A 25815-nucleotide genomic window follows, 5' to 3' on the forward strand; every position below is an offset into this window, starting at 1 on the left:
AAGCCTTGGTATCCCTGCGTTCTCCTTTTCTTCATAGTTCTGGCTAACCCCTTTTACTCCATTTGAATCTTCATGACTACAAAGAAGGTCATAAATCAAACCTTTTAGATGGAGATAACACTTAAAGTATTTACAAATATAAATAAGAATAATAACTTATTCTCCCTTATATATCCCATTCTGCAGTTTTATGAGAAGTTACTTGTTATTTTTGTACAATCAGGCATTTTTTCTCATTAGGTCCTTTTTGATAGAGAATGGTGTGCTTTCAATGGATGGTATGGCACAGAAAATTTAAGCATTTAAAAAATTTTTTTAAAATTAGAATCAGACAGCTAAATGTGCCAAGAAAAATTACATTGATATATCATTTTATGGATATGTAAAAATTAATAACTTACCCTTCCTTGGACAAAAACAACTTAACATAATTTGGAAATTTGGCCCTTGTAAGCAATTACTTTCTATTGGAAGTAGAATTCTAAAATAGATCGCTCCCCTCCACCCCCAAAATATGATACCCCTTCAAAAAATTAGTATTTATAACAACATCTAAAAATACTGGAGAATATTAGAAGGAAAAATTAATACCCAGGAAATGCTGTACGTGCTAACCAGTATTGCTACTGCTGCTATTGATAGCCTACATAATAAAAGCCTAATATGCTAAGTGTCCGGTCGTCCGGTCATTTGTTCAATCAAAGCATAATATGCTAATGATATACTAAGGCCACCAACTGCTCACTATGACGTGCACTGATCACCAGGGAGCAGACAGTCGACTGGTTGACCAGTCTCTATGATGTACACTGACCACCAGGTGGTAGATGGTCGACCGGTCAACCAGTTGCTATGATGTGCATTGACCACCAGGGGGCAGATGCTCCGATCGGTAGGTTAGCTTGCAGCTGGGGTCTGGCTGATGGGGACTGAGTGAGATGGGCCAGACACGCCCTGGAGCCCTCCCGGAGACCTCCCGTGGTCCCTCCCTAGCTGGCCAACCTCCTTCGACCCCTGAAGGGTCCTGGACTATGGAGAGGGCACAGGCTGGGCTGAGGGACTCCCCCCACCCCTTAGTGCATGAATTTCATCCACCGGGCCTCTGGTTATATATAATGCTGCTGTAGACATTCACATGTTAGTCTTTATTTGGACATATGTTGTTAAAATCTTGAGTGTATACCTAGGATTGGAATTACCAGGTCATTAGGTAAGTTTATGTTTAACTTTTTAAGAAATGACCAAACTGTTTTTCAGATTGGTTGTACAATTTTCATTCTCACCAGCAATGTATGGAGGTTCCAGTTGTTCCATATCCTCATAAATATAGGGCGTCCCCCCAAAATGTATACACAAACTTATTATAAAGGTCGTGTTTACTAAAATACATTTCATTTTCAAAATTGAGCTATCAGCTGTTAAAGTGTGTATACATTTTTTGGGGACACCCTGTACTTACCATTGTCTGTCTTTCTAATTACAGCTATTGTTGTGACTGAAATCATTATGAATAGTGCCTCTGCAAACATTCTTGTATGTGTCTTTTGGTGACTATGAATGTTGTCTATTGGGTATATTCCTAAGGAGAAGATTTGCTGTGTCATAAGGTATATGTTCAGCTTTGGAAGATATTATGCAATGGTTTCAAAGTGATTGTTGCAATCACTACCAGCAGCGAATGAGAGTTGTAGTTGCTTTAAACCCTTGGCTTTGTCGTGTTTTTTATTTTAGCCTGTCTGGTGTAAATTGGGGTAAATAATTGTGGATTTAATGAGCATTTTCTAGATGACTAATGAAGCTGAAGAACTTTTCGTATGTTAATTGGACATTTGGGTGGTTCATTTAGAGAAGAACCTGTTAAAGTCTCTTATTGGCCTTTTTCTTATTGATTTATAGTGCTTATATGTTCTGCATTTGAATCCTTTGTCAGATGTACAGGAGTGGGCAAAAGTAGGTTTACAGTTGTGAGTACACAAAACACAATTTATTCTTTTTTTCCCCTTTATTGATTAAGGTATTACACATGTCCTTATCGGATAACCCCATTGCCTACCCACCCCCAACCACCACTCGTGCCCTTACCCCCCCCTAGTGTCTGTGTCCATTGGTTATGCTTATATGCATGCATACAAGTCCTTTGGTTGATCTCTTACCCTTCCCACCTTCCTCTGCCTTCCCTCTGAGGTTTGATGGTCTGATCGATGCTTCTCTGTCTCTGGATCTGTTTTTGTTCATCAGTTTATGTTGTTCATTATATTCCACAAATGAGTGAGATCATGTGATATTTATCTTTCTCTGACTGGCTTATTTTGCCTAACATAATGCTCTCTAGTTCCATCTATGCTGTTGCAAATGGTAGCAGTTTCTTCCTTTTTACAGCAGCGTAGTATTCCATTGTGTAGATGTACCACAGTTTTCTGATTCACTTGTCTCCTGATGGGCACTTAGGCTGTTTCCAAATCTTAGCTATTGTAAATTGTGCTGCTGTGAACATAGGGGTGCATATATCCTTTCTGATTTGTGTTTTTAGTTTCTTGGTATATATTCCTAGAAGTGGGATTATTGGGTCAAATGGCAGTTCCATTTTTAGTTTTTTGAGGAAGCGCCATACTGTTTTCCACATTGCCTGCACCAGTCTGCATTCCCACCAGCAATGCAAGAGGGTTCCTTTTTCTCCACATCCTCGCCAGCACTTGTCATTTGTTGATTTGTTGGTGATAACCATTCTGATAGGTGTGAGATGGTACCTCATTGTCGTTTTGATTTGCATCTCTCAGATAATTAGTGACTTTGAGCATGTTTTCATATGTCTCTTGGCTTTCTGTATGTCCTCTTTCGAAAAGTGTCTATTTAGGTCCTTTATCCATTTTTTGATTGGATTGTTTATCTTCCTATTGTTAAGTTGTATAGTTCCCTGTAAATGTTGGAGATTAAACGCTTATCGGAAATATCATTGGCAAATATGTTCTCCCATGCAGTGGGCTTTCTTGTTGTTTTGTTGATGGTTTCTTTTGCTGTGCAGAAGCTTTTTATTTTGATGTAGTCCCATTTGTTTATTTTCTCCTTAGTTTCCATTGCCCTAAGAGCTGTATCAGTGATGATACTGCTTCGGCATCTCTGAGATTTTGCTGCCTGTGGATTCCTCTAAGATTTTTATGTTTTCCCATCTTACGTTTAAGCCCTTAATCCATTTTGAGTTTATTTTTGTGTATGGTATAAGTAGGTGGTCTAGTGTCATTTTTTTTTTTTTGCATGTATCTGTCCAATTTTCCCAATACCATTTATTGAAGAGACTGTCTTGACTCCGTTGTATGTTCTTGCCTCCTTGGTCAAATATTAATTGAGCATAGTGGTTTGGGCCGATTTCTGGGTTCTCTATCCTATTCCATTGGTCTATATGTCTGTTCTTATGCCAGTACCAGGCAGTTTTGAGAACAGTGGCTACAATTTATTCTTGTATTATTATTTATTAGTATTAGAACTGTAAACCTAATTTTGCCCACTTTGTATGTATTATAGATATCTCTTCAATCTCATGAAGAAAGGTTATGTTTTATGGCTCGTTTTTTATCTGTTTCTTTTCATGAAAACAGTTCTTAATTTTAATGAAATCTAACTTATTTTTTATAGTCAGTGTTTTTAAGTCCTATCTATATATATGTATAAAAGGCTAAGTGTCCGTCCAACTGGTAGCTGTGGTGTGCACTGACCACCAGGGGGCAGACGCTCAATGCAGGAGCACCACGACGAACACTGGCCATTTAAAAATAAATGGCACCGCGGACCTGGCACCAACAAACCAACACTCGGTTTCCCCCAAGTGGGACACAGGCCCCACCACCACCCCAGTGTGACAGCCCACCAATCGCAGCCAACACTGCTGAGACCCCATGGTGCAAAATGTGGCCAACAGCCCAGCCTGAAAATGGTGGCTGTGGGCGCGGAGTAATGACATCACATAGCAACATCTGGCTTCCTCTCCCTAGCAACTAGCCTCCTTGGAGTTTCTACAGCCCAGGAACAGGACTTGCTTTATAGCCAGTTACAACACTTTAACCAAATGTCTGTGAAGCATTTTCCTGTACCTCTTCTCATTTGATCCTCACAGAAGTCATGGAGTAGGTAGACAGGAGACTCAGTGGAATCCTATTTTCTTTTCACTAGCCAGAAAATGGAGATTTAGAAAGTTCAGAAACCTGACCTGACTGAAAAGAAGTAAGAAATGGTGGACCTTGAAAATGACTTATGTTTTCTCACTGCGCAGAATATAGTCAAACACTGCTACAGTTAAATATTTTATCCTTTGTTCTCCCTGTGTTACCTACAATAATAATCTGCTTCGTGTTGATGTTTACTGCTGTGTTGCTGACATTACCTGAAAGAGAAGTTGGGGTGCTTCACTTAACTGGAAAAAGTTTAGCTAAATCAGAAAGCAGGTCTATTTATATTCTATACATAGAAAAGGCTAAGTTGACATGCATGCGCGATACGTATAAAGCTCTCACTGGTGCCAATCGCACACGTGTGTTTCAATCTGTCATTGTCAATCATGAATTTGGTTGACACTTCTGTTATAGAGAAAGGGCGAATAGCGATATTAAAATATTTCTTCTAATTAATTTCAGTGTGCATGAGTCTGTGCACCGGGCCACTAGTTATCTAATAATAATGTTTGGTAATTACATGAGAAGCTTTCTTTTCAAGAAGTTCCAAGGTTTGGCTATTATTTGTCATTGATACATCATTTAAATAGTCAGAATATTCAAATACTTCAAAAAAATTGAATTGCAACTTATATGAGCAACTGCTGTGAAATTTTTATTTCCCCTGTCAATTTTGTCAATTTTAAAATGGTCTTTAAAAATATGGTGATGTGTTTTGGTTCTTTTTTTTTAAATTTATTTCAGAAAGAAAGAAAGAGGGAGAGAATCATTGATCAGTTGCCTCCTGCATGCCCCCTATTGGGGAATCTAGCCCGTGATCTGGGCGTGTGCCCTGACTAGAATTGAACCGTGGCTTTCTGATTCATAGGTTGATGCTCAATACAGTTCATTTACAATAGCTAAGATGAATGGGAATCTATGCTCTGGAAAGATTTACTACATTTAATTTTTTTTATAAAGTATTATTTTAAAGTTAGAAGTCTATTTTAAAATCGACTAGTTTTCATGTATTGAGAATATTTATTGAGCACTCTTCTAGGTACTATGACTATAGCAGTGCCCAAAAAAGAAAGAAAAAACCCTAGCACTTATAGAGTTTATATTCTATAGTTGTATGTTATCTTTCGATTAAATATATTAACTTCTTTCTCTTTAAAGCCACTGACGGCATTATAGTCAATTGAGAAAAATGACCTTTATAGAATTATTGCTAGTAGCCTATGTTGTCATTCTCTATACAAAGGATTGATTGGCCAAAAAGGTTGAGTATTATTTGTGAAATTTAGAGAGCCAGCCCAATAGACAAGTATTAGAAAGAAAAAGAACTCATGTGGGATTGTTCATATGACAGCAATTTGAGAAATAGTACCTCAAGAATAAAATAATATTTCATAACCTAGTATTTACACTTAAAGGACTTGAGCCCTGAATTTTTTCAAGTCTCTTGGTACTTTCCATTTTCTACAAGAGTAGTAATGTTTATTTTTAGGCATAGTTTGTGAAATTCATTTAGTAATTCTCCAGAAATAACAGATGTGTTGCAATCCATTTATACAAACAAAACAGATGAATACCTGAAAGTATAGGAGTCATATATGTCACTAAACAAAATTAAATGTTAGGGTAAAATCAACTCTGGCTTTTGACTGTAGTTAGCTAACCACTGAGGTGTTGGTAAAATCATTTGCAATACTCTAGCTGAAATTGCTAAAGGCAAGTTCTGTGTATTAATATACTTCCTGTAGTCTTTGGCAGAATGCTTCTAGTGAAGGAAGGATACAAAAGGTTACTGTGGCTGGAGAGAAAGAGCAGGAAAAGATTGTGGACTTTAAGGGCGGCTCCTTGCCTGAGGACAAACACAGAGCAAACACGGACGCCCTGTCAAGTAGCCTGTGGTATCACACTCTTGAACTTAAAGTTTTTGCTATTTTTATTATTTTAAGAAATACATTTATAAAGAGTTGGGCATATTTCCCATAAAGTTAGTGTTATGTGTATGTGGTAGGGTTCTTTTTTGGTAAATTTCATCAGCATAGAAGTTTAAACTATAACTTAACACAGCTTTGTGCAGTTAGCTCTCTGGCTATTGCTATTAAAGAATTATTGGTAAACTTATTGGAAATGGTGGACTCTATACTTGGAGCTTGCTGTTCTGCCAGCCTTGTCATGTAGAACAATAAGGATAACTATCTTGAGAGAAAATTGAGGGTTATTTTCTGTCTTCATGTTGATACTTATTTTAAAAAATTATTTAATTTTTGTGTGCCTCAGCTTGCAGTGATGGTTAGAAATACATTTGAAGAGAAGACTATTTTTTTCTCAAAATACTTGATATAGTTTGGTTTAAAAAAATTTTTAAACTGTATTAAAAGAAGAAATGCTGACTATGAGTAAATATTCATGTTCTTGGGTACATAAATTTGCTAGTAAGTTTTGTCTTTTCATAGCTGTTCTGCAGCACACATCTTAAATGAGTGAAAGGAAATGATTGCTTATGCTGCCCCTATTCTTTTCCTCTCCAAATATCATTTGTATTAATTTAGTGTTAAGCCAGGATAACACGGAGTATGTAGAGGGGAGAATTCAAACTCAAGCTGTGGTTTTGAACCTTTTTTTATGTTAATGTCCCCCCCTCCCCCATTTTACATAGGACATACTGGTCTGCACACGTCTTCATTCACTAGTTGAGTTTGGATCCCCTGTTCCAACCATTGATCAAAAGCCATGATTTTTTTAAATACTTCCCCTGTCTCAGTCTCTCTATGTAAGTTTCAGGGTATCTTGTGGACTCTAACTTTCTCTGTATTATAGGTTAAACCACATACATGAGATGTTTTGTGTTGGGCACTCTTCTAAGCACTTTATGTGCATTAACTCATTTATGTTTTTTCAATAACCCTTTGGGGTAATAACTGTTATTCTTATTTTATCGATGTGCAAGTAAAGTAACTTCCTCAGAGTCTTCTGTCCTCTGCTCCTTCCTCCCCTTCCCTTAAATAATTTAGTTCTGACCACATTTTGAAAGAGACCTTGGCAAACTGAAGGGCATCCAGAACAAGACCAAGGATGGAAATCATGCTATTTGTGAAAATGGTTGAAGGAACTGCAGATTTTTAACAGCCTGCATTATAACTTCGTGTGTGTGTGTGTATGTGTGTGTGTGTGTGTGTGTGTGAGAGAGAGAGAGAGAGAGAGAGAGAGAGAGAGAGAGAGAGAATTGACTATGACTAATGTCTTGTCACTCTGAAGTGTAGAACTAGGAACAAGGGGTAGAGAGATCAGGATAACAAAAGATGTTTTCTATTTAGAGCAGATCCAGAATGGAAGGAACTGTCTTCCGGAGTGTTGAAGTAAAATAATTGGTAGATCTTTATGTAATATCACCTTTTCTTTCTCCTCCTCCTCCTCCTCCTCCTCCTTCTTTTTCTACCTCCCCCTCCTTCTTCCTCACCCAAGGATATTTTTCCATTGGTGATTTTTAGAGAGAGTGGAAGTAGCACAGTGTAATGACTAGTTCAAAAAGGATTGGTCAGGTCTGGGTGGCGAGACTCTGGAGTAACTGAGTTCTAGGATGTGCTTCTACGGCAAGCATGAAAGTTCAAGAGTTAAAACCTCATTTATGCAAAGGAAGGATACTGGCTAATGAAACAGATTGTCTCCTTCCAAGATGAAGGGTGCAGATGCCACCATGAGGCGGAAGTTAAAGTTCAGCATGTGGTCCTACAGCTGGTTCAAAAGTTCACAGGTGGAATGAGCATAAGGTAAACCTCTTCATCCCCTCCTGGCTCCATTTTAGTTCCCTTGACATATATCCTGGCAATTTCTATTCACAAAACTAAGACAATAAACTTTACTCTTTGTTGAGCTGTGCAGTATACATTTATGAAGATTATAAAGCTTGAATTAAAAGGTAGAGCAAGTTTTCCTATAGTGTAGAAATAATCTTATTTTGTTTTTGCTTTAGAGCAGCGGTTCTCAACCTGTGGGTCGCGACCCCTTTGGGGGTCGAACAACCTTTTCACAGGGGTCGCCTAAGACCATTGGAAAACACATATATAATTACATATTGTTTTGTGATTAATCACTATGCTTTAATTATGTTCAATTTGTAACAATGAAATTGGGGGTCACCACAACATGAGGAACTGTATTAAAGGGTTGCGGCATTAGAAAGGTTGAGAACCACTGCTTTAGAGTATCTGAACCTTCTTCCTAAGTATGGGCAATTTACCATTTATGAATCTCGATGTTTCATTTACCTGTTAGGAATCCAGAGTTATTTGTCAATCTGAGTCTCCTCAGTTCTGGAAGAATTTCAGTTCTTTCTGTAAATATTGCTTCTTCATTCTTTCTATCAATTTATTCTAAAACTTTCAAGTCTGTTAGTTGCTCTTTTGCATTTTTTATTCTTTATTCTGTGTGTTGCATTCTAGGTGCATATCCAATTTGACCTTCCAGTTCACTAATTCTCTGTTCAGCTGTGTCTGAGGGTTTTATCTTATCTGTTGCTTTTAGTGACCATATTCTTTATTTCTAGAATTTCTGCTTAGTTCTTTTTAGATATAAATGTGTTATATACATACATATGTGTATATGTGTACATATATATGTGTGTGTCACCAGTTTTTGTGTTAGTTCTGAATGTTTTCCTAATTTATTATTCTTTTATAAGTGAAAATGATGCTTTTTAAAATTTCTTCATTTATTTTATTTTTCAAGTACAGTTTATATTCAATGATTAGTTAACTTACTAATCATTACTAATCAAAACTACAATGAGATGCCGCCTCACACCCATTAGAATGGCTATTATCAAGGACGAACTGAATGAAAGAAGGTGAAGGGATTAACCAAAAAACATATATACATAACCCATAAACACAGACAACAGTGTAAGTGATGGCTAATGGAAAGAGGGGTACTTTGGGTGGAGGTGGGCAAAGAGGAGGAGAGAGGGGAATGGGGACATCTGTAATAGTGTCAACAATAAAAATGAAGTTTTAAAAAAAGTAATAATAGTGGTAGCCTCCGAGGAGGAGGAGCAGGTATTGTGGGAGGAAGGAGACTTTATCTTTCACTGTATACTATTTTGCACCTTTAACATTTTATAACTTACATAGAGTCAATCCAATAAAACTGAATAAAGCAAAATAAAAATAAAATAGCAAGTGTTGGCAAGGATGTGGAGAAACTGGAAACCTTGTGTAGTAAGGATTAGTAATGTTGACCACTTTTCACATCCAGGAAGACAGTTATCATTTTTATGCATATCTTTGTCTTACTGATTTTCTCTTTTAATTTTTTTTATCTCATTCATATAGGTTTTGAATAGGTGGGTGGACAGTGCATTGAAACATGAACTTATTGTTTGATTTTTTTCCCCTCAAAGCCTTTCTTAGACTTTCTCCTGGAATATACTGACTAAAATGTAATCCTTCATTGCCTCTGGGTCAGAGCACAGGGAAAAACAAACCTTTCTTATCCTGGGTATTTTTCCACACTCTTGGTATTAGAAAGATTGAATGAAATGATATAGGATATCTTAAAATAAACCATGAGTTCCTATGATATTACATATGAATTTGCTATGACAGACAATAGTAAGAAATATGCAGATATGTAGAATGAATAAATGCTTCAACTTTCTGAATGACTAATCTTATACAATTAGACATTTGTTTAAAATTCTTTCTTGAACAGGTGTTATTTTCCTTGAGGTTTAACTTTAAATGAGTAGTTACATTTGCATTCATTTAATGAATTTATCACAAAAAAATTAACTCCTTTTTCAGTAACATAGACATAGAGGTTAGGGTGAAGCTTCTAGTGGTGTTAGATAATCTTTGAGTGAATATATTCCACATAGTTTTTAAAAAGAACCCTTTGTTAGGGTCCCCGAAGGAGGAACGCACAAGGCCAAAAGTGGCACAGGATTATACATTTATTGATCATCTGCAAACCAGATGGACTGAGCCCAAAAATGGCGTCAGCACCCAGGGATGGGGAGTCAGCGGTTTTAATCCTATTTTTCTTTTAGGATTTTTATGGTTTTGTGACCTACATTAAGTCTTTTATACATTTTGAGTTCATTGTTGTGTATGGTGTGAGTTGGTGGTCTAGTTTTATTTTTTTGCACGTACCTGTTCAATTTTCCCAACACCATTTATTGAAGAGACTTTACTCCATTGTTTGTTTTTGCCTCCTTTGTCAAATATTAATTGACCATAAAAGGGTGGCCTCTCTGTGGTGTTCCATTAGTCTATATGCCTGTTTTTATGCCAGTACCAGGCTGTTTTTATCACAATGGCCTTAAAGTATAGTTTGATATCCAGTATTGTGATAACTCCAACTTTGTTCTTCTTTCTCATGATATCTGTGGCTAGTCGGAGTCTTTTTTTGGTTCTAAATAAATTTTTGGAATATTTTTTTTAGGTCTGTGAAAATGCTATTGGTATTTTAATAGGAATTGCATTGAATCTATAGATTACTTTGGCTAGTATCATTGTATGGGAGCACATATTCTCCAATAATACATCTGATAAGGAGTTAATTTCCAAAATATATAAAGAACTTAGACAACTCAACACCAGGAAGACAAACAATCTAATGAAAAAATGGGTGGAGGACCTGAATAGACAACACTTCTCCAAAGAGGACCTACAGATGGTCAATAGACATATGAAAAGGTGCTCGATGTCCTAATCATCAGAGAAATGCAAATTAAAATCCCAATAAGATATCACCTCACACTTGCCTGTCAGAATGGCTATCACTAATAAATCAACAAATAAGTATTGATGAGGATGTGGGAAAAAGGGAACCCTCGTGCACTGTTGGTGGGATGCAGACTGATGCAGCCACTGTGAAAAGCAGTATGGAGTGATTAAAAAATTAAAAATGGAACTGCCTTATGACCCAGTAATTCTACTTCTGGGAATATATGTGAAGAAACCTGAAACACTAATTCAAAAGAATATATGCACCCCTGTGTTCATTCATTGCAGTGTTATGTATAATAGCCAAGATTTGGAAGCAGCCCAAGCATCCATCAGTAGATAAGTGGTTAAAAAGCTGTGGTATATTTACACAATGGAATACTATGCAGCTGAAAAAAAGAAGGAAATCTTACCCCTTGGGACAGCATGGATGGATCTGGAGAGCATTATGCTAAGTGAAATAAGCCAGTCAGAGAAAGACAAATACCATAAGATTTCACTTATATGTGGAATCTAATGAACAAAATAAACTAACAAACAAAATAAAAACAAACTCATAGAGAGAGAATAGACTGACAGCTGTCAGAGGAGAGGGGGATTGCAGTGAGGCAATTAAGCAAAACAAACAAACAAACAAAAAAACCACCCCAAAACCCAGAAAACTCATAGACACAGACAACAGTATGGTAATCACTAGAGGAGGGAAGGTGCGGGGAGATAGAAGAGAGTATAGGGGGGATAAATGGTGATGGAAGAAGACTTGACTTAGGGTGATGAACACACAATACAGTATACAGGTGCAACCTATATAATTTTATTAACCAACTAGAGGCCCGGTGCATGAAAATTTGTGCACTTGAGGGGGGGTCCCCTCAGCCTGGCTTGCGCCCTCTTGCAGTCCAGGACCCCTCAGGGGATGTCCGACTGCCAGCTTAGGCCTGCTCCCCAGGAGAATGGGCCTACGCTGGCATTCAGACACCCCTCTGGCAGCCCGGGAGCCCTTGGGGTATGTCTGACTTATGGCTTAGGCCCGCTCTCCGGGGGAGTGGGTCTAAGTTGTCAGTCTGACATCCTTAGTGCTGCCACGGAGGCGGGAGAAGCTCCTGCCACCGCTGCTGAGCTGGCCAGCCATGAGCTGGCTTCTGGCTGAGTGGCGTTCCCCTTGTGGAAGCTCATTGACCACCAGGGGGCAGCTCCTGCATTGAGCATCTGCCCATTGGTGGTCAGGGCGCGTCATAGCGACTGGTCATTCCACTGTTAGGGTCAGTTTGCATATTACCCTTTTATTATGTAGGATGTCACCTCAATAAATTCAATAAAAATTAATTTTTTTTAAGTAAAAAGAATATGGTTAGTGTCACAGAATAAATCTTAATCTGATGGAGAAATAACTATAAACAAATATATTTTTGCATTTAAATAGTTTGCAAAAACTTTATATATTTCTGGTAGTAGGATCTGATTTTGCCTAGGATAATTATTATCCATTATTAAATAAATGCACATTTAGTGCTGCTCATTAGAATGCTGCTTCATAGTATTGCCCATGGAGATAAACTTCTGCACTTTAAATCATTAGTTCAGGTGAGTTTGAATTTGGGGTTCATATCTGAAATTACTTCTTCCTGTTAATATGTATGTTAGGTCATTTATAATCAACAATCACATAGGTCTCTTGTTTGTTGTATCTTAGAATCAGTTGTTCTATAATAGGACTGCCTATATCTTTCATGCACTCCCTATAACATGCCAGAGTAAATTTTGTTTAAGCCACATAGACTGTATTTTATGTATTGATTTATTTTTTAATCCTCACCTGAGGATATGTTTTTATTCATTTTAGAGAGAATTAGGGAAAGAGAAGGAGAGAGAAATGTCAATTGGTTGGCTGCCATATGCGTTGCGACTGGTGATGGAACCTGCAACCTGGTTATGTCCCCTGACTGAAGAATTGGACCTGCATCCTTTTGGTATACAGAATGATACGCCAGCCAGCTGAGCCACCCAGCCAGTGCTAGACTGTATTTTAAATCAGCTGGTCTTAACCATATGTCCAACTGAATAAAACTCAATCCAACCCTTTATTGCGATGTATGGGAAAAAGTAATGAACAGAAATTTTAGTTTACTGGTATAAGCCAACATTACTCTAGCTAGCCTAACCTTATTTCCTTTCTAATTCTGTAAGTTGGCTTGCTTCCTGACTTTTCTGAGAAAGAAGGAGGAGTTCTAATGCTTTTACTTTAAAAGAGGGAATCATTAACAACTATCCAGGAAACATTCCATGATAGCATCCACACCTCACTTCCCCACCTATAAATATGTCCATACAGGATAATATTTCCTTTGTGATTTATGCCTAGTTCTTAGAATATCTGGCACATCATAAGTGCTTAAGCAACATTTGATATGTGAAGTGAAGAATGTTCTTTTCATGTCTGCTGTGTTGAAAATTAAAATTCAGAGTGATAATCAAATATTATTCTTAAGCTGAGAAAGTGGTATTGCTGGAAGGAAATCGAAGCATGTTTTTTCTACCAATAGTTGAGTGTTCGTGTAGTGTAAACTATTCCTTTATATTCTCAGAAATTAATCATTATGAAGTTTGCATTTAAATAGTTTGCAAAAACTTTATATATTTCTGGTAGTAGGATTAGACTTTTCTATCCATTTAATGACATTTGCTTTTTTCCATTTTAAACCATTTTTTATATACATGTATGTATCATTTAACAGAATTATGCCCTTAGTCTTCATACACTAATAAATGTAAAACAAATATCACTGATTTAAGGAACATGCGTTTTGGTGATTTATTAATGTTATTAAATGTTATTTTAATGAACAGTTACTAATTCAAATAATTTTTTAATTACTTAAACATTGAAACTCAATGAATTATTGAATATGAGCAAGTGGTTTCTTAAATCAGTTTTTCAGGATAGATGCAAAGATAAATAAAACTTGATTCTAATCCCCAAAGGGTTTATAATCAAGCAGGACAAAGAAATGTGTAAATGAGTATAGCATAAGCAAAATGAGGTAGTTTCCAAATCACAGTTGCATGCAACAAGATTATAAGCAAAGAGTTATAATCCATACTATTAATGAATGATCAGGGAAGGCTGTGGGTAAGGCAATCGATATTAATTGCTGTTGGAAGAATATAACCAGTTCTTACACACTGAGTTTTCTTTGTCTTGATTGGTGCAGTTTGTAAACAGTGAGGCCAATTTTTAAATTTTTTTAATTTTGAAATCTTGACTGTTTGCTAAAAATGTGTCTCTGGAGGATAAGAATTTTCTAAATGGGCAGTATAGCCTGATAGCTAAGGATATGGTATGAATCCCAACTCTACCACTTATTAACTGTGTACCTTTGGGTACTTTACTTAACTAGTCTGTGTTTCAGTTTACCAGTCTGTAAAGTATAATAATACCCATGTAGGGTTGTTATTTGTCTTTATTTCTTATTAAAGTAGGCTTTGTCAGGGATAGACACTTCATAGCAGAATAAATAAATGGAGATTCTAAGATGAACAAGACATTGTGTGTATGCAAGCGTGTTTGTGAGAGAGAGAATGGATTTGAATGTGTGTGCACTAAAAATCCAATTGTAGTGCAGTGAAATTAGAACTATGAATACTGAAAGCAAGAGCAGGGGAAATAGTATTTTAGAAAAGGTTTTTAATCTGGGGTTTTTATATTATGTCCTAGATTTCAGGAAGAAAGCAAATGCTTCTCTGCTACCAGTTTTGTTTTTGTTTTTGTTTTTGTTAGAGAGAACATTGACTTTTAGGTTTGGAACAGCTCTGGAATTCTGAGGTTTCTAAAAGCCTGGATGCCAGTTATCTAAGTGTTTCATCCGCTTTTAAAAATACTTTCTCTGACGCTTTAAAAGTTATTAGTGCAAAATTAATGAGAAACCCTCATTCTTTTATTTAATTTTCCATTAGTCTTTATGTGATTTTAACTAGTTCTCTATTTCTGTTTTAGTAGTTCATATCATTTAATCTGTTCTTGTGAATAAAACTGGACACATTCCAAATTTTTTCTATCCAAGTATATTGTACTCAGTAAATTCTTCAGCTGATGTCATATTGAACGGATGTTAAAATGTTAATGTAAAAAATTTTAAATACTAATAGACTCTTATTCCCTTTTATATATATTCAAACATATATCAAAGAATATGACAATTAACACCCATATATCTACCTACATTTTACCATTATCATTGTTATACTTTCTTTATTACATATCCATCCTTCTATTGATTGTCTATCATTCATTAATCTTTTTTATTTTGCGAGCATTTCAGAATAAATTGCAGATATCAAGACATTTTCTTCTAAATTCCTCAAGTATACTTTGTTTTTGAAAGGTTTACTTTCTCTCATTTTTACTTCATTCAGAGATGATGTTTTAATATTTTTCTTCTCCATTTATGTGCTTTATTTTTTTCTTTTTCTTTTTTTTAATTTTATTTTTTTCTTTATTGATTAAGGTATTACATATGTGTCCTTATCCCCCCATTGCCCCACCAATCCCCCCTACTCATGCCCTCACCCCCTTGGTGTCTGTGTCCATTGGTTAGGCTTATATGCATGCATACAAGTCCTTTGGTTATGTGGTTTATTTTAATTTTGCACTGACCCCACCGTGGATAATTCTGTTACTAAGCCCTCTCATTTTTAATACGCAAAATTAGATCTTTCTTTTTGGTTTGTGTGTTTTTTAAAAAGGTACTTAATAGTCCTTTCAGCTAATTTTTAAAAGTATTTTATGGCTTATGTAATTGTAGCCTTTCCTCCTACAGTTTGCAATACTTGAGAATATGATTGCTGATACAAGTTTTGAACACAAATTCTTCTATACCATTAGACATTCGAAGCATCTTACTTTTAAACTATGTAGAAGTCTTCAGCTAGGATATGAACTAGTTGTAGCCAGCAATTATATATATATCATGATTTCTTATAGGTCATAACTTCTTGAAAGGAAGAACTCAAATACCTGATATAATGGCTCTTTGATATCAGTGCTTAAAATATTTTGGGCACTGTTTATTGTTATAAAGTTGAAAGTTTAATATAATCCCAACTTATATTTTCAGCAGCTTTCAATAATTTGTATTCATTATATATATGGTTTATATTATATGGAATTCAAAAAAATCATAATAGGAAATTATTTGAGAGGTGTGTAATAGTGATGCATTGTTCTCAGAATAACAGAATATCCTTCTATTTTATAGACTTTGCATTTCCAGCCCATGAAAGAATATAATGACCTACTCTATGCATAACTTTTTACAAAAATAGTTTTATTATTCTAAAATAATTAAATCATGGACATTGAATTAGATAACCATTATAGTTTTAACATGTTATTTTAAGTTTGGGACACAACTAGCAAATAAAATCCAAAGCACATCAAACTAAAATGATCTTTTTTACTATTATCGTTACTTCTTAAAATCTATATAGGATAACAGTTTTTGAAAGTAGTAAAGTAATTGAAAGTTTTTGAAAGTTATCTAAAGTACAGTTAGATAAAAATTATATTCAGAGAAATAACACACACACACACACACACACACACACACACACACACACACACCCTGTAGTTGGAACTCTTGTGTGTCTGGCTTGAAGACTCATTTGGGTCTTCCAGATATAGTATTTCTTCCATGTGGATCAGATTTTGATTCTTTTAAATAAAAATTAGACATGCAAATTAGAATTCTGGATACCAAGAGACAGAGACCATGTAAAGGTGTTTACAGGCCTTTAATTTCCTATCAATGATAATACTTAGAGTGTCTGAACGTCAGTCTTCTAGCCCTCTGTCTGCAGGTGGAAATGCTTAATCATCTTAAGAGTCCTGAGCTCCAGTGATGTCTCTGTTTTCCGAATGACTGGGGGAGGAAAATACAGAGTCCTTCCCAACATTATGTTCAGCCACTTAAAGCAAAGGTTGGCAGTTATTTTTTGCAAGGGACCAAATAGTAAATATTTTAGGTATTGAAGACCATATGGTCTCTGCCACAGTTACTCTACTTTGCTATTGTAGAGTGAAAGTTGCCATAGACAGTTGGTAAACAAAAGATGAGATTGTGTTCCAAACAAACCTCATTTAGAGAAACAGACAGTAGGATATAATTTGCCAACCTGTGCACTAGAGTTGTGCTTCTTGAAATACCTGTTGTGAGGACTTTTCTTCTTTCTAATAATTTGTGGATGGACACTTGTAAAGTATAATGAAAATGAATTACTGGAAAAATGAAATTTAAAAAGACAAAATGCAAGGTTAAAATTTTAGATTCAATGGATAACAAGTTACATTTTAACAAATACAATTAAAACTATGTTACATAAGGAAAAAGAAAAGAATTAGAAAAACTAAATGTTGTTACTTGAAATTCTTTTCTAGCCTGTTAGTAGAGAGTTGCTGTTACAGACATGACTTTATGTCATTCCACAATACTGATGACTACACACAAAGTTGAGTGAAATTGCAACTCCCATTAATTAAATGCTTGTATGTACACTCTAAACAAACAAATAAAAAAATTAATGTAAGAAATAAATTTGCTTCTTATTGTATCTGTTCGAGGTTGGATTAACAAAAGTATTACTGATGAGATAATGTATATCTAAATTATTTCTGTGCTTTAACAACATTCAGAGTAGAGAAACCAGACTCACCAGAGATATGTTCATGAGAACTGAAGAAGAGATTTAAAAGGAATTTCAGCCAACTCATGATATTAATTTCTAACTTTTCCCAAGCTGAAGCAAGTAAATGTTTATTTTCAGAATTCATTTTTCAGTCTTTTATTATTAGTTCTAATACCTTTCAACTAAATAAGTGGATCTTGGATCCATAAATTTCCAACATATGGATCTTTTTTTAATTAGACAAAGATTGAAATGTTCTATAAAATTTGTAAGGTGTATAGTGAAAATCTTTCAAAAAATATACAAGATCTGATCGCACATGCTTCATTGAAGTGTATTGTTAAATTAGGAACATGTCATAAGTATCTGTAGAAACTCTGATCTTTCATACAATTAACTTTTTTGTTTTGATCTTATTGGCCATTGAGAAACATGTGTATGCCTTCCTTACATGGGAGTATGAAAATCATTAAAAATACCAAATATGTGAAACAAATTAAGTGTGGCTGTCCAATTCACATCTTTAAAACATTGGTACCACTTTTTTTTATCTTGTAGAAACACTAAGAGTTCATTTCATTGTTCATATTCAACAGAACATTTCTCCTTGGTAACCATGGAACTTCAGCATGTAGTAATAGTACCATATGACCAGTTTCCATGTCATCAGTCAGTGAGGAGCATGCTCTCTAATATATTGTATTAACCTTTAAGCGATCCACAGTTATCTGTGTCACTATGCACACTGTTTACACAGGTGAGTGTTTTTGTGTGTTCTTTTTAAATCATAGCACGAGTTTCTCAATGAAGAAAGCAGTACACTGCTTTACACGCTGGAGTAAAATCCTTAATCTGTTCCTATCATTAAATTTGCACTGTCAGAATATACTGTTACACAAAACTTAAACTCTAAATCACATTCCTTCATAAATTTATACAATTCAGAGTTAGTGATGTTTGGCAGTGAAGCTAAAATTCTGTATAACACCATCATATTCAAATCTGGCATATACTAAAGGAATTGCCATATTTTCTCTGCACTTATAAGAAATACTTTGCCAGGTGTGTGTGTTCTATGAATTATGTTTTCATATGATTAGCCAGTTCCTGAATGCATCAAACTATAATATCATGAGAAATTGATTTCTTGGCCCGGCCATTGTGGCTCAGTGATTGAGCATCGACCCATGAACCAAGAGGTCACCAGTTTGATTCCTGGTCAGGGCACATGCCTGGGTTGTGGGCTTGATCCCCAGTAGGGGGCATGCAGAAAGCAGCCAATCAATGTTTTTCTCTCATCAATGTTACTATCTCTATATCTCTCTCCCTTTCTCTCTAAAATAAATAAAATATTTTTAAAAAAATAAATTGGTTCTTCGTTGCAGATTCACTGAATATTTCCAAGCAAACATCTTTGAAGGAGTGTTTTCCTAATGTCAAGATACATGGTGATTTTTGTTTTTGTTTTTTAAGTTTTAGTATCTGAAGAGCTAGTATAAGAAGCTTAGAAAGCACTAATGTTTATATGTGAAAGAAGGAACATCTGCTTTTTTTGGCTCTATAATTTAATACTCTTTATTTTCAAATTAGTTTGTTTTGAACTTACTTCTTTATGTTATCTAAATAATTGCCACTTCAGTTTTATGGTTTTATTATTTTATAGCAAGTCAACACACTTTGGCTTTAGCATGTCACTGTTAATTATACTTACAAGTAAAATTAGAATGAACTTTTGCTGTTTCTTGTTTCCAAATAACTTCTATTGTTATCATTTGATTTACTACTCCTGCCTTATTCAGAGAAGGTGTATCTTTCCTTGTCAAAAAAGATCTGTTACGTTTTTTTTGCTATCTGTAAATTACAGGTGAAAATACTTATTTACCTACTTAATGTAACTGAAAATATTAAATTTATTATAAAATGACATATTATGGAAATAAATGTTTACACTTTCTCAAGTTGTTTTATCTAGTGGTGTAAAGACTGTGTGTTCCAACCTCTTTACATTTATTCTTTCTTTTTACTATAGAGGAGGGGTTGGCAAACCATAGCCACTTGGCCCAACACTTGTTTTTGTAAGTAAAGTTCTATTGAACCATAGTCGTCACACTCCTTTGTGTACATGTTACGTATGGTTGCTTTCTTGCTACGTTGGCAGAATGGACACAGGGATCACATGGCCTGTAAAGCCAAAAGTATTTACTCTCTGACTCTTTACAGTAAAAATTTGCCAACCACTACAGTCCTTGCAGCCTCTTTCTGAATTCAGTGATCATAATTCACTATATCTCGAAGTATTCATCATTTAGTTAGAAATTTCCTATGTATATTGAGCAAAAATCTTCCCCTCCAGGTAACCTTCATGGATGCATGATAGTCTTTTAGGAATTTGAGGACAACTTTTATGCTCGTTCTTATCTCTTTCGGCAGGTGTGTGTCCCACTCATAGTCTTTCTGGTCCTGAAATTCTGTATTCAATTTATACTTGAATAGACTGTGCAACCCTGTTTTAAACCTTTTATCTATCTTGTTTTCTGTCATTGTTCCTCAGATATTGATACTCAGATCAGAATCCAATTTAATGATCCTGTAGATGTGATTGGCTCAGAAGAGCAGAATGTTTCTTCTGTGTTTTTATTTTTTAAAATTTTACTAATGTATTTCATATGTATTGGTCACTCAGTGATGTTATGGTTTCTGTTACTATAGGCTAAGTTGCGTTATTCTTTTAGGTAGCTTAAACTCAAAACGAGTAATTCTTTTACATATATTACCACTAAATCTGATCTCCTCCATCCTGTACTAAACCCACAGCCAGACTTTACTCCTGTGAGGCTTCGTGGTACTGAGTTGAATGCACTGCGCCAGTATATTGAGATTCTAATTCTGGGTCTATCATTTGTTAACTCAGCCACCCTAAATAAGTTACTTAAACTGTTTCCTCCTCTACATAGTGGGCTTAATAAGTAACTAACAGTTGTTGCTAAACTGAAATGAGATTACATCATCCGTGTCAGTTAGCAAATACTGAGTGAATTCTGAGAGGCTCAATGCTTTGCGTGTTATAAAAAAGTCAACACGTTTTATAAAAGCATTTTGAAAAGCATGCTCCTATAAAGTACTCGTAGGTATCACATTGATGCCAAGTGAAAAGAAAAAAATTCCATTTCTATTTATAAAGGAAGGTACATAAATATTTGCCACTAGAAATCATAGAACAATTTTATAGATAAGTTATATGTTACATCATAGCTTAATACTTTATTGCAGGACTTTTTGTATTGTCTTTGGCAAGTGAATATGTACTCTCAAAGGCTGGTATTTTTTGTTGTATCTGAAGATAAGAATCCAAGGCAAAATATAAGATTGCTTGTGTTCCATTTCCTCTTCTAGTTACATGTACTCAGAAAATAAATTCAAGTATATATCATGTCATTTAATATTATGGATGATTGAATTCTTTTCTTACAGCCTTGGATAAAACACAGTAAATGAGCTAACAGCTTTCTGTCCCATTATTTGGGCACATGTCAGACATTTTAACTGTGTTTCATAAGAATTTTTTAAAATGTATTTTTATTGATTTCAGAGAGAGGAAGAGAGAGAGATAGAAACATCAGTGATGGGAGAATCGAGTCATTAATAGGCTGCCTCCTGCATGCCAGCACTGGGAGCTCGAGCCTGCAACCCAGGCACATACCCTGACTTGTAATCGAACCATGACCTCTTGGTTCACCGGCCAATGATACTCAGTCACAGAGCCAGACCAGGCTCATAAGAATTTTTTTAATTTGAAAATTTTGGTTTTAATAATTCAGATAATACAGAAGTACATAAGGTAAAATGAATTGTCTTTTTAAATTTTTTTCCAAATTCACCTTATGTTTGGTATGAATCTTTTTCTTGTATGTGTACTCATTTAATATGTAGTTTTTTTTCCTTTATAAAAAATAGCATCATACTTAAACTTATTCTACATTTTGTCTTTCATATTTAATAGTATTTTAGTATTGATATTTTTCTCAAGTGAATAAAGATCTCAATTTTATTGGTAGTAAGTATCATAGTTCATATTATGGGTATAATTATGTAACATCCACATTGACTTAAATTGTTAAAAATAATACTGCAATTAACATTTTTATTTATCTTGTTATACTTGTGCTTTTAATAATTCCAAAAATGACATCCCTGCAGAAAAGCATATGTGCATTAAAATTTTAATAGATATTAACAGGTTAGACAATTAAAAACTTTTTTCTAAAAACTTATTAAATACCACAGCAATTTATATTTCCACTAATGATTCATAGTAGCGTCCCCCTTTATGTGCAGGGGATATGTTCCAAGATCCCGAGTGGATTCCTGAAACTGCAGATATTGAACCCTATGTATACATTTTTTCCTATGCAGTAGCCCCCCTTATTTGTGGTTTCACTTTCCGTGGTTTGTTACCCACAGTCAACTGTGATCTGAAAATATTAAATGGAAAATTGCAGAAATAAACAATTCTTAAGTTTTAAATTGCTCACCATTCGGAGTAGCACGATGTAATCTCATGCAGCTCTGCTACGTCCCTTCCAGGGTGTGAATCATCCCTTTGTCCCGTGTATTCATGCTGTGTACACTACCCTCCTGTTAGTTCCCTAGCACCCATCTGGTTATCAGACTGACTGTCGTGGTATCGCTGTGCTTGTGTTCAAGTGACCCTTATTTTGCTTCATAATGGCCCCAAAATGAAAGAGTAGTGATGATGCCAAAGAGAAGCCGCTTGTAAAGTGCTTCCTTTGAGTGAAAAGGTATTATATATAGGAAAAAATACATCGTATATATGGAGTTTGGCACTGCCCGCTGTTTCATGCATCCACTGATTTTTTCTTCAACCTTATCGCCTTAGACAAAGGGAACTACTGTACATACACACCTAGGATAAAGTTTAATTTATAAATTAGGCACAGTAAGATTAACAATAAAATTGAATAAATAACTACTGTAATAAAAGTTATGGCCGTAACCGGTTTGGCTCAGTGGATAGAGCGTCGGCCTGCGGACTGAAGGGTCCCGGGTTCGATTCCGGTCAAGGGCGCGTATCTTGGTTGCGGGCACATCCCCAGTCGGTGGTGTGCAGGAGGCAGCTGATCGATGTTTCTCTCTCATCGATGTTTCTAGCTCTCTATCCCCCTCCCTTCCTCTCTGTAAAAAAATCAATAAAATATATTTTTTAAAAAAAGTTATGTGAATGTGGTATCTTTCAGCAAAACTAGCACGAATTTCTTTTTCTTTTTTTTTTCTTTTTTTAATATATTTTTTATTGATTAAGATATTACATATGTGTCCTTGTCCCCACGTTACCCTCTACCCCCCACCCCCCCCACCCCCGCTCATTCCCTCACCCCCCCGTTGTCCATGTCCATTGATTAGGCCTATATGCTTGCATACAAGTCCTTTGGTTGATCTTTCCCCCTTACCCCCACCCTCCCCTACCTTCCCTCCAAGTCCCGACAGTCCAATCAATGCCTCTCTGTCTCTGGATCAGTCCTTGTTCATCAGCTTATGTTGTTCATTATATTCCACAAATGAGTGAGATCATGTGGTATTTATCCGCTCTCCAGTTCCATCCATGCTGTGGCAAATGGTAAGAGTTCCTTTTTCTTCTTCCTCTTCTTAAAGAATACCTTTCAGCATTTCATATAATGCTGGTTTGGTGGTGATGAACTCCTTTAGCTTTTTCTTATCCGTGAAGCTCTTTATCTGACCTTCTATTCTGAATGATAGCTTTGCTGGATAAAGTAATCTTGGTTGCAGGTTCTTGCTATTCATCACTTTGAATATTTCTTGCCACTCCCTTCTGGCCTGCATGGTTTCTGTTGAGAAATCAGCTGACAGTCGTATGGGTACTCCCTTGTAGGTAACTGACTGTCTTTCTCTTGCCGCTTTTAAGATTCTCTCTTTATCTTTTGCTCTTGGCATTTTAATTATGATGTGTCTTGGTGTGGTCCTCCTTGGATTCCTTTTGTTTGGGGTTCTCTGCGCTTCCTGGACTTGTAAGTCCATTTCTTTCACCAGGTAGGGGAAGTTTTCTGTCATTATTTCTTCAAAAAGGTTTTCAATATCTTGCCCTCTCTCTCCTTCTGGTACCCCTATAATTCTGATGTTGGTACTCTTGAAGTTGTCCCAGAGGTTCCTTACACTATCTTCATATTTTTGGAATCTCTTTTCTTTTTTCTTTTTCGGTTGGGTATTTTTTGTTTCTTTGTATTTCAAATCTTTGACTTGATTCTTGGGATCCTCTTGTCTGCTGCTGGATCTCTGTAAATTATTCTTTATTTCAGTCAGTGTATGCTTAATTTCTAGTTGGTCCTTTTTCATGTCCTCCATGGTCTCACTATACTTATTGAGGGATTCATTAAATTTATCGGCGGTTTCCATAAAATTCTTGAAAAACCTTATAAACGTGGCCTTGAACTCTATATCCAATCGTTTGCTTTCCTCCATTTCTGCCATTTGTGACCTGTTTCTTTGTCTCCGCATTTTGGCAGCTTCCCTGTGTTGATAGAGTGGCCCTGTGCGCCAGGTGTCCTGTAGGGCCCAGTAGCTCAGCCTCCCCAGTTACCTGGGGTGGACACTCTTGGTGCACTCTTGGTGCCTTGGTTGTTGTAGAATCACTGGGAGGAATTGACCTCCAGGCCAATTGGCTGTGAGAATCAGCTGTGTCTAAAGTGGGAGAACTTCTGTGCTGAAGACACCCTTCTGGGGCAAGACTTGCTTCAGTGGGGCTTTGGTGCTCACTGAGTCTGCTCCCTGAGTGTGTCCCTTATGGATCTGAGGAGTTGCAGTCTGGATGGACCCCCTCTGACCACTGGGTACAGTGGCTCCTGGATCTAAGGAGGTGCTAATTCAGCCTCTGCCTGAGGCCACACAGCAGGAGCCACGAAGAGGCTCAGCTGTGAAGCAATGCAAGCCACTGCGGGGCCTTGGGCCTTCTCTTGGAAGTTCCGGGTCTGCCTGGTTCGGCTGCAGTTAGGTACATTCACATGCAAAAGCCTCTGCTGCAGCCTGGGTGGGGCGGGGTCTCAGGGAGTCAAAGGGCGGAGAAAGCAGCTATGGCCGATTCTCCGCCCGGAGTCGCGCGGTCTCAGTGTCCCGGTAACGGCTGCAAGCACCTCTGAGGGAAAGCCGCCCTCAAGTTCGCCCGCTGCCGGACAGACCAGCCTCTCCCCGTATGAGTCCTGGGTCCCCAGAGACTTCCGGGAACCGGAGTTCAGAGCAGTCGGGAGCTTGTGATTCAAAAAGACAGCCGCGTCCTCAGGTGCTACCCCCTTTCCTCGCGCGCGCGCGAGCCGCCGTACCTCTGCACTTCACCTCCGCAGCGCCTCTGGCTCTCAGCGTGCTTTTCTTTCCTTCTAGTTGTAGAATTTACACTCAGCCAGCCTTCCTGTTGTTCTGGATGATGTTTGCTCAGTCCTTTGCGGTAATTTTCAATTGTTGTGTGAGGCGACAATTTCCCGGTGTTTACCTATGCCGCCATCTGAAAGAGGAATTTCTTTTTCATTTTTCACAATTTCACGGATAGAAAATTCAGTCTTGCCATAGATCCCACAACATCAGCATATGACTTTTTTTTCTTATTAAGTCAAGAGCCTCCACTTTTTGCTTAAAGGAAGCACTTTATGGCTTCTCTTTGGCAAATCTGAATCGCCAGCATCACTTCGCTTGAGCTTTGAAGCCTCTAGTAAGTAAAGTAAGGGTCACTTTAACGCAAGTACCGCAGTGCCTCAAAGGTCGATCTGATAACCTGCGTGGCCACTAAGTGACTCATGGGCAAGTCGGGGTCGCTGAAACTGCTGAGTGTGAGCGTCGGGTGAGGGGAGACTCCTGATCAGGAGAACCGGCGCATCTCGCCCTGACCAGGAGTAGACACTGCCAGTCATACATTTTTTTTTTGCCAGGCTGGATCAGAAATAGTATCTAATTTTAAGTTTCATTTCTCTGAATACTCGTGTCTATGCATAGTCTCATGTTTATAGCTATTTGCAATGCACTTTGCTGTATTTGCTATTCACATATTCTTTTTATTGGTTGTTTTTCTTTTTAAAATCAATTCATAGGGACTTCTCGAAAGTTCTTCCAGAAAGTCAGGCAAGAGACCTTTTTGACTTTCCTCCCCATCTTTCGTTTTAGAATATTTTTATATAGCATACTAGAAAATTGATGAATTATTTTTTTTTAATTTTGTTTTATTGCTAAAAGTATTA

At 36.6% G+C, this 25815-nt stretch overlaps 1 protein-coding gene across 4 annotated transcripts in view; it reads left to right on the forward strand.

Moving 5' to 3' along the window:
* The window catches only part of FCHSD2 (FCH and double SH3 domains 2), a 178160-nt gene that overhangs the window by 26131 nt on the left and 126214 nt on the right, over positions 1–25815 (forward strand). The window lies entirely within an intron of this gene.

This window comes from Myotis myotis, unplaced genomic scaffold, assembly GCF_014108235.1.
Source record: "Myotis myotis isolate mMyoMyo1 unplaced genomic scaffold, mMyoMyo1.p scaffold_m19_p_10, whole genome shotgun sequence".
Lineage (NCBI taxonomy): Eukaryota > Metazoa > Chordata > Mammalia > Chiroptera > Vespertilionidae > Myotis > Myotis myotis.